The sequence below is a fragment of the Triticum dicoccoides genome, chromosome 4B (assembly GCF_002162155.2).
Source record: "Triticum dicoccoides isolate Atlit2015 ecotype Zavitan chromosome 4B, WEW_v2.0, whole genome shotgun sequence".
Lineage (NCBI taxonomy): Eukaryota > Viridiplantae > Streptophyta > Magnoliopsida > Poales > Poaceae > Triticum > Triticum dicoccoides.
In genome coordinates, this window is record NC_041387.1 from 277,658,875 (window position 1) to 277,666,999 (window position 8,125).

The window sequence follows — 8,125 nt, forward strand, 5'->3', positions numbered from 1 at the left end:
TACACCTGGATCCTCGCTCCATCATCCTCCTTGCTGTCTTGGCCCTCCTTTGCGAAGCCATGGTCAGCATTGCTCCTTTCGTGGCCCTGTTTCGCCATTTCTTCTTGCTTCGTCTGGTCGACGCCCACCAAAGCTCGGTTTTATGATCTTCGAAGTTGTTGCGACGACTTCTGGCTCGGGGATCGACTTTGAGCTATCTCCATATGCGAATAGGTTCCGGGAGCAGTGGCTGTTTGTAGACGCTGGTACGCGCAGTCCCCTGCTTCTGACCCTCGGGTGCCTGCGGAGCCCAGCTCTGGCAGGGGGCATGCAATGCTTGTTGACCGTCGGCTTACCCGCGTTTGAAAGAGGCTAGCAAGGTTGCAGAATCTAGGGGAGACAACGGCAATGATGGTGAAGGAATTCGTCCAGTGGCGCATCGCCCCGATCCAACTCCATTCCCGCCCGATGTGGGCCTTCACCAGTGCCGAGCACTCCATGCGGCTCCAGGAGCCGGTGCTACCTTCCAAGACCCTGAACAAGGTGCTTGAGCTTCTAACGGGCAACTCCAAACATGCCGATCTTCCAGGAAATGGCTGTCTCCTCTACCAATGCTCGAACAAGGTGGCCTTCATGGAGCCGATGCCCCTCTTCGACGAGTGGGGGTTACTCCCGGCGGGCATTGAGGGGCCTCGTGAGAATCCCATCCTCGTGGCTCCCTTGCTTCTTTATTCGGTGCCGTGTGCCCCCAGTGTGGAAGTAGGGGGGTGCACGCCCCCAGCCGCTGTCGAGGAGACCACCGAAAGTCCTGCGCCACCAAGCGCTCCGGAGGCCGAGGCTCTTGAGGCCCAGGAAAGGGCCACTACGGGGTCGGCGTGACCCGGTGCTCTGGAGGCAGAAGCTCCTGAGGCTCAGGGTAACGGCTCCGAGGCCAAGCCTCCTGGTGCTCCCGAGGCTGCCGCCTAGGGAGCCCTGCTGAGCACTCCCACTCCTTGGGACCGTCCCTCGAGGCTTGGCCGGCTTCGCCTGAATCTTGAAGCACTCCCCAAGAGGAAGGGGTCTCCGAGCTGCAATGGTGACGCCCGCCGGCCACTGAAGCGGAGGAAGTACATAGTTGTGGTCGAATAAGTACCTCATTTTGTGATTCCCTGCATGCTATGCTCTTCTCTGACTAGGGTTTCATACCACCGCGATGGCAAAGCCTCATGAGATGCGTCCTTCAGGAGCTCCTGGCTTTCTTCCGATGTGCAGCCCCCGGTGCCTAGCTCCCCTGCTAGGCATGGGGCCGACTGCAGCAGCTGGCATGCCGCTAGGGGGCCTCAGACTTGAGCCACCTGCTCCCTCATCCCGTGACATGGTCTGGAGGGTGGGGGCATGTCGATGGTCTCCCCGCTGATCACTTCTGGTGATCGGGCGCCCTCTAGGCCGTCTTCTTTAGGCTGCGAGGTTGCACCGGCCAGCCCCCACCCGGAGGCAGGCGAGGAGCTTCACACTCCTCCGGCAGCCCCCAGGGCCAAAGACGGGCTTGGCCGCGCGTTGGAGTTCACGTGCGGGCGCAGTGCTGTCCGCTTTGAGTTCTTCGGTGAGGCGATGCGCGCGATGATCCGGCTTGGTGGAGAGCTCACCGATGTCGACACCCGGCTCGAGGCAGAGGACCGCCGGGTGGCATGCGAATGGCACCAGCTGAAGGTCGCCATTAACCTCGGGCAGCTTCAGCGTGATCAGGGCGATGCGAGTGCTGCGGCTTCCCTTGCAACTTCACGCGAGGCATGCGCCCGCACATTGGAGGTGGCCGATGCTGCCGACCGCCATCATGAGGAAGACAAGGAGCTAGAGAGGGAGCTCTTGGCTTCAAACGCCGCCCTTGAGTAGGAGATCGAGGCACGGCGGGCCCTCCTTGCTGCATCGCGAGGCGAAGTGCCTCTCGTCGAGGCGGAGCTTCTGAGACGCCAAGAAGACCTAGCACTGTAGGCTGTGGAGCATAGCCTGGCGTCGGAGTGGTTGGAAGTGAGAGAGCGCCAGGCAGCTACGGCTGAGGATGGCATCGCCGCCCGAGAGGCCCGGGTCCAGCTGGATGTTGAGGAGAGGGTGGTGAAGGCACGCGTGGACCTAGCTGAAGAGCAGCGCCCGAAGCTGGAGCTGCTCGAAGCCGAAGTCAAGGGCAGGATCATGTCCCTAAAGGTGAAGTTGGAATCTGTGGAATAGCATGAGAGGGCCGCCAAGGAGGCTCTGGCCTCATCTGAGTGTCCCTTGGCTTCTGCCCGTGCCGAGTTATCCTCCCTTCAGCTGCAAGTCAAGGATATCAGGTCCCTTGCGGAGAGGACCGCAAACGAAGCGAACCGCCACCAGATGCTGCAGCGTGAGCACGGCTCGATGCTCCAGGATCTCCGAATCAGAGCTAACTGTGCCTTAGGCACCGTTTGTGATGAGAGCGCTCCTCATCCGCAGGAGAAGGACTATGCCGGCCACCTCAACTTCTTCATCGACATTGTTACCTGCTTGGAGGATCGGGCCACGAGGGCTCGCGTGCTTGTTGGGGAGAAGAGCCTGGGCCTTCTTGATCGCGCGTTTTTGCGTGTCTTCAGCAACCTTCACAACCGTGATTCCCACTTTGACTTCAATGTTGTGCAAGCCGCCGTGCACGCGGTCACTCTGGACAGACTGGCCAGGTGGGTGGATGACCATGTGGATGCGCTAGTGGAAGTTGTTTCGGAGGACGACACAGTGGTGATTGCGGTCGGAGAAGGTGGCGTAGGCGGCGATGATGAAGAGGACGATCACGACAACGCGAGCAGCGCGAGCAGCATGGATGGAGATGATGAAGAAGGCGTATCCAGTTAAGCCCGCATTTTTTTGCTTCAACCTGTATGACCAGAACTAGAACACATCCTCGTGAGAGCATTTTTAAAGGGGGGGCCCTTGTAATATATGTAATCAGGAAATGCTTTTGAAGTAGCATATGGGGTATGCCCCAGCAGGTCTGCAGGCTTCCCCAGCAGGGTAGTTGCTATGACTTATCTTTGGCAACACGAGTTTTGAGTGAGTTCTGATGTTGCAGCAGCGCTTGTTCTCTCGAGGCGAGCCTCGCTCGCGATGGTCCGAGCCTCCCGAGGATCCTGCTGACCTGTCCCAGAGTGTTTTGCAAGAGACCAACTACCAGACCACGACAACGTGTGCGGGTGGTGGCTGATACGTTTCCAACGCATCTATAATTTTTGATTGCTCCATGCTACTTTATCTACTGTTTTGGACTATATTGGGCTTTATTTTCCACTTTTATATTACTTTTGGGATTAACCTATTAACCGGAGGCCCAGCCCAGAATTGTTGTTTTTTGCCTTTTTCAGTATTTCGAAGATACAGAATATCAAACGGAGTCCAAACGAAATGAAACCTTCGGGATCGTGATTTTCCAACCGAACGTGACCCAGGAGACTTGGACCCTACTCCAAGCAGTGTCTGAGGAGGTCACGAGGGTGGAGGGCGCCCCCTGGGCGCGCCCCTACCTCGTGGGCCCCTTGGAGCTCCACCGACATACTCCTTCCTCCTATATATACATACGTACCCCCGAACGATCAGAACAGGAGCCAAAAACCTAATTCCACCACCGCAACCTTCTGTATCCACGAGACCCCATCTTGGGGCCTGTTCCGGAGCTCCACCGGAGGGGGCATCCACCATGGAGGGCTTCTACATCATCACCATAGCCCCTCCGATGAAGTGTGAGTAGTTTACTTCAGACCTTCGGGTCCATAGCTAGTAGCTAGATGGCTTCTTCTCTCTTTTTGGATCTCAATACAATGTTCTCCCCTCTCTCCTGGAGATCTATTCGATGTAATCTTCTTTTTGCGGTGTGTTTGTTGAGACCGATGAATTGTGGGTTTATGATCCATTATTATCTATGGGAAATATTTGATTCTTCTCTGAATTCTTTTATGTATGATTGAGTTATCTTTGCAAGTCTCTTCGAATTATCTGTTTGGTTTGGCCAACTAGATTGGTAGTTCTTGCAATGGGAGAAGTGCTTAGATTTGGGTTCAATCTTGTGGTGTCCTTACTTAGTGACAGAAAGAGTTGCAAGGCACGTATTGTATTGTTGCCATCGAGGATAACAAGATGGGGTTTTTATCATATTGCATGAATTTATCCTTCTACATCATGTCATCTTGCTTACGGCGTTACTTTGTTTTTACTTAATACTCTAGAGGATGCTGGATAGCGGTCGATGAGTGGAGTAATAGTAGTAGATGCAGAATCGTTTCGATCTACTTGTTTTGGACGTGATGCCTATATACATGATCATTGCCTAGATATACTCATAATATGCTCAATTCTGTCAATTGCTCAACAGTAATTTGTTCACCCACCATAGAATACTTATGCTCTTGAGAGAAGCCACTAGTGAAACCTATGGCCCCCGGGTCTATTCTCATCATATCAATCTATATCACTTTATTTACTTGCTTTGTTTTTATTTTACCTTTTATTTTTACTTTGCATCTATCTATCAAAAATACCAAAAATATTATCTCTATCAGATCTCACTCTCGTAAGTGACCGTGAAGGGATTGACAACCCCTAAGCGTTGGTTACGAGTTGCTATCGTTTTGTGTAGGTATGAGGGACTTGTGCGTGGTCTCCTACTGGATTGATACCTTGGTTCTCAAAAACTGAGGGAAATACTTACGCTACTTTAATGCATCATCCTCTCCTCTTCGGGGAAATCCAACACAGTGCTCAAGAGGTAGCAGTGGCTGCTAGCCCAACCCCCAAGGGTACCCTTGCAAGCTCGGCGTTGGCCCGGTCATGATCGACGCGCGGGCACCACAGTCAGCCCCTGCTCGTGAGGTGCTCGGGGTGGGGGGGCAGCTTGCACGAGCCCCGCTCAAAAACACGAAACCAGAAAGCGAGAGAACAACGCAAGAAAAGAAAACTTGCCCCCGTTTTTTGGTAAAACGGACAAGAATCAAGCTCAATCCAAAAAGTAAGCGAATTGGGTACAGAAAGAGGGGCGAAAGCAAAAGGCCATGTTCGGCGCCTAGCTAGTCTTCGGGTCTTCTCACCAGCGCAGAGCTATGTGCTTCCACTAGGCGTGGGCATAGTCATTGGGGGACAGTGTCGACGGCCAGCGCGGAGCATGGTGCTTCCACTAGGACATGGTTGGGAGCCCCCGTGAGGCCCCAGGGCGATGCTCGGGAGACTCCGGGGCGTGTACAACCCCACTCATTATTACATGAGAGTGTCACGAGCGGACACCTTCACAGGTAGGAACCTTGCTTCATGTCGCCCGACGAGGGCCCAGCCCTGCGCCACCCTCGACCATCATTGTGGCGTCCAGAAACCAGGACGAGATCAAGGGGCAAGGAGGACGCTGGCAGCGCCCTCGGCGACCGTAGGCCCTCCGCCGGGGGGAAGGGCTCGCTGGCGCCTTCCCTGGTAGGGGGACCTACCTCCGAGCAGTGCCTTGCTCCATGCAGTGCGGGGAGGCCCTAGCCCCGGGCTCCCCCCATGCCGCTCCCAAGGCCCTTCGCCCTCCTGCGGCTGGGCCGCCGCCCTGGGAGCCCTGCCGGTGGCTGTAGCCTGGTTCAGCTGCGATCCATGGCTAGTGCAAGTGTGCTCCTGAGGCATTAGTTGTGCCCAGTGGTTGTTGTTATCGAAGACGTTGGTGGAGCCCTGCAGCGGATCGCAAAGAGCCTCGGCTTTACGTACCTCCAGCGGCCAGCCTGGCATGGGGGATCGGCTGGGGCCTTATCCCGGCGTGTACCTCAGGTCCACTGTGACGGGCACGTAGGCTTCCGAGCTGGCCGCGCCTAAATTGCTAGCCGGTTGCCTCGCAGTTCCGCCCCTCGCGGGCGACATCAGGTCCTGATGACCAAGGGCTCGTGCCCCAGCGCGGCCCTAGGAGAGGTTGCTTGGGGTCGCCCCGCTTCGGGGTGGCATGCTCGAAGTAGTGTGGGCCGCGCCGTGAGGTAGGCCGACGCCAAGAGGCTCTTCAGGGGCCCTGAGAGGGGGCGCACGGGTTTGACGAGGGTGAGCGCATGCCCCCGCCACGGCTTGCGACGTGGGCAGGGTGCAGAATGGTGTTGTGCCCCTGCATGCTGCATCCAATAACTCGGCAACACGCTCCAGCAGGGCGTCGCGGCCGCTTTCCGCCAGCCTGCACCTTAGTAGCTCTCGAGCCACGATGACCGCGGCTCGCATATTCGCCTGCTCCCGGCGAGTGTGTGGTGCTGTCGCCGTGTCGTAGCTTGAAGACTGTGCGGCGCCGCGATTGCGACGTGGCGTGAGAGGGGGGAGGGTCGGCAGCCCACGCCTCCTGCGGCCGACGGCACCAGGCAGAGCGCGAGGAGCGCGGAGTGGAGATCTTCCTCTTCGGCAGATGCTGCTGGAGCGGTCTAGACCACCCAGTGCTCGACGTGAGCTCTCGGGGCGTCGGCCATGGCGTCGGAGTAGCAGTGGATCAATCGACGTAAGAGAAGATTCGATGCACCCCTACCTGGCACGCCAAATGTCGGATTTTGGGTTCCGCAAATCCTTGAGAGGTTCGAACTCTAGGGTGCGTGAGGAGATCTCAACCTACACAACCTGCCTACTCGCGATCCTCACAGGCTAGCGTGTCGAGCTCAAAGGGACAGAGAGACACAACAGTTTATCCTGGTTTGGGCCACCTTGTGGTGTAATACCCTACTCCAGCTTTGTGGTGGATTGCCTCAAGGGGCTGAGGGTGAACTAGTACAGTGGATGAACATCCTCAGGAGGTGAGCTGTTCTTGAGCTCAAGAGAGCTAGTCAGGGAGGAATGGCTTAGCTTTGTTCAGATTGGTCTCCCCCTTCCTATGGTGGTGGCTAAGTCCTGTTTATAGTGGACTTGGTCCTCTTCCCAAATGTTGGCGGGAAGGGATCCCACAACGGCCAGATTTGAAGGGGGACAACAAGTACATCCTATCCTGACTAAAGTGGTCTTCGCCTGCAAAAGCCTCTGGTCGTGACGCTTCGGTGGGCTCGGTGATGAACTCTATCGTGCCGTCCTGGCTGTCTTGGTCTTGTTGGACCAGAATGGAAACCTTTGGCTGATTCCTCGGCACTCCGCGCCTGTTACTTGCCTCCTTGACACCAAAGAGGAAACTTGTACTTTGCGCCCGCTGGCACCCGCCTGGCCTTGATCGTCATGGCTCACGTCAGCTGCGCCTCATGAGGTGCACCTTGCATAGACATCTCCGCACCTCGGGAGCCAGCCTGAGGAGGCCGATCCCCTTGGAGCTCTTGGTGTCGTCTGCCTCGCGAGGCTTGGCCCCTCGCGAGGGTCTTGAGTTGTTGATGCTGAAGCTAGGCCGTATCAGGCCATCGATGGAGCTGTGCAGTGGGCCGCAGGCAGGCAAGTCTGGGTACCGCCGTATCCAGAACACCGACAATTGTTGACTTTTGGTCCCTGTCATCGATCTTTCAAGAGGAGCCCGCCCCGTGGGCCCATGCGGTCAAAGTTATGCATTGGGAGAATTTGAACATCATGCACCACCCTTTTCATCCATATATACTTGGGCCACATGCTGGTGTGGTTGTCTTCTGACTCTCTCAAATTTATTTTGTTGCCAAATGGTGCTATATATGAAGATTCGGATGACGCGCAACGGACACAGGTGCACTGGCTTAACCATGTTGACGCTAGTGCGCTGTAAAATCACCACGACTACGCAAGCGCGAGGAAGGGTGGAGGTACTTGCTTAACCATGTGCGATGCTAGAGCACTGCTAAACCACCACGATTGCGCAAGCTCAAGGCAGGTAGTTTATTTAGGATAAATTCCACGCCCGCCTCTAAAATTAGGACAAACCATGTGCGATAGACCAGCTAGCTAGAAATAGAAAAACAAACTCCCCACCGCTCTTCCTTATTATCATACCCGCATATTTTGGACCATGTGCAATCTTGGTTGCTCCCGCCCCGCTTCAATTCCTTTACCCATATTTTAGTAGCCGTGGCTTTTCAACCGTCACCCCCACTTCTCCAACATCGACCTTCTAGTAAAATTCCAGTAGCCGAGGCAATTGAACCATCGCCCTCCCTTGTCCACCACCATCTCCATCCACCATTACTAAAAAAATTAGTATCCATGGCCTATCTTCAAAGAACACCCCCTTCCACAGTCC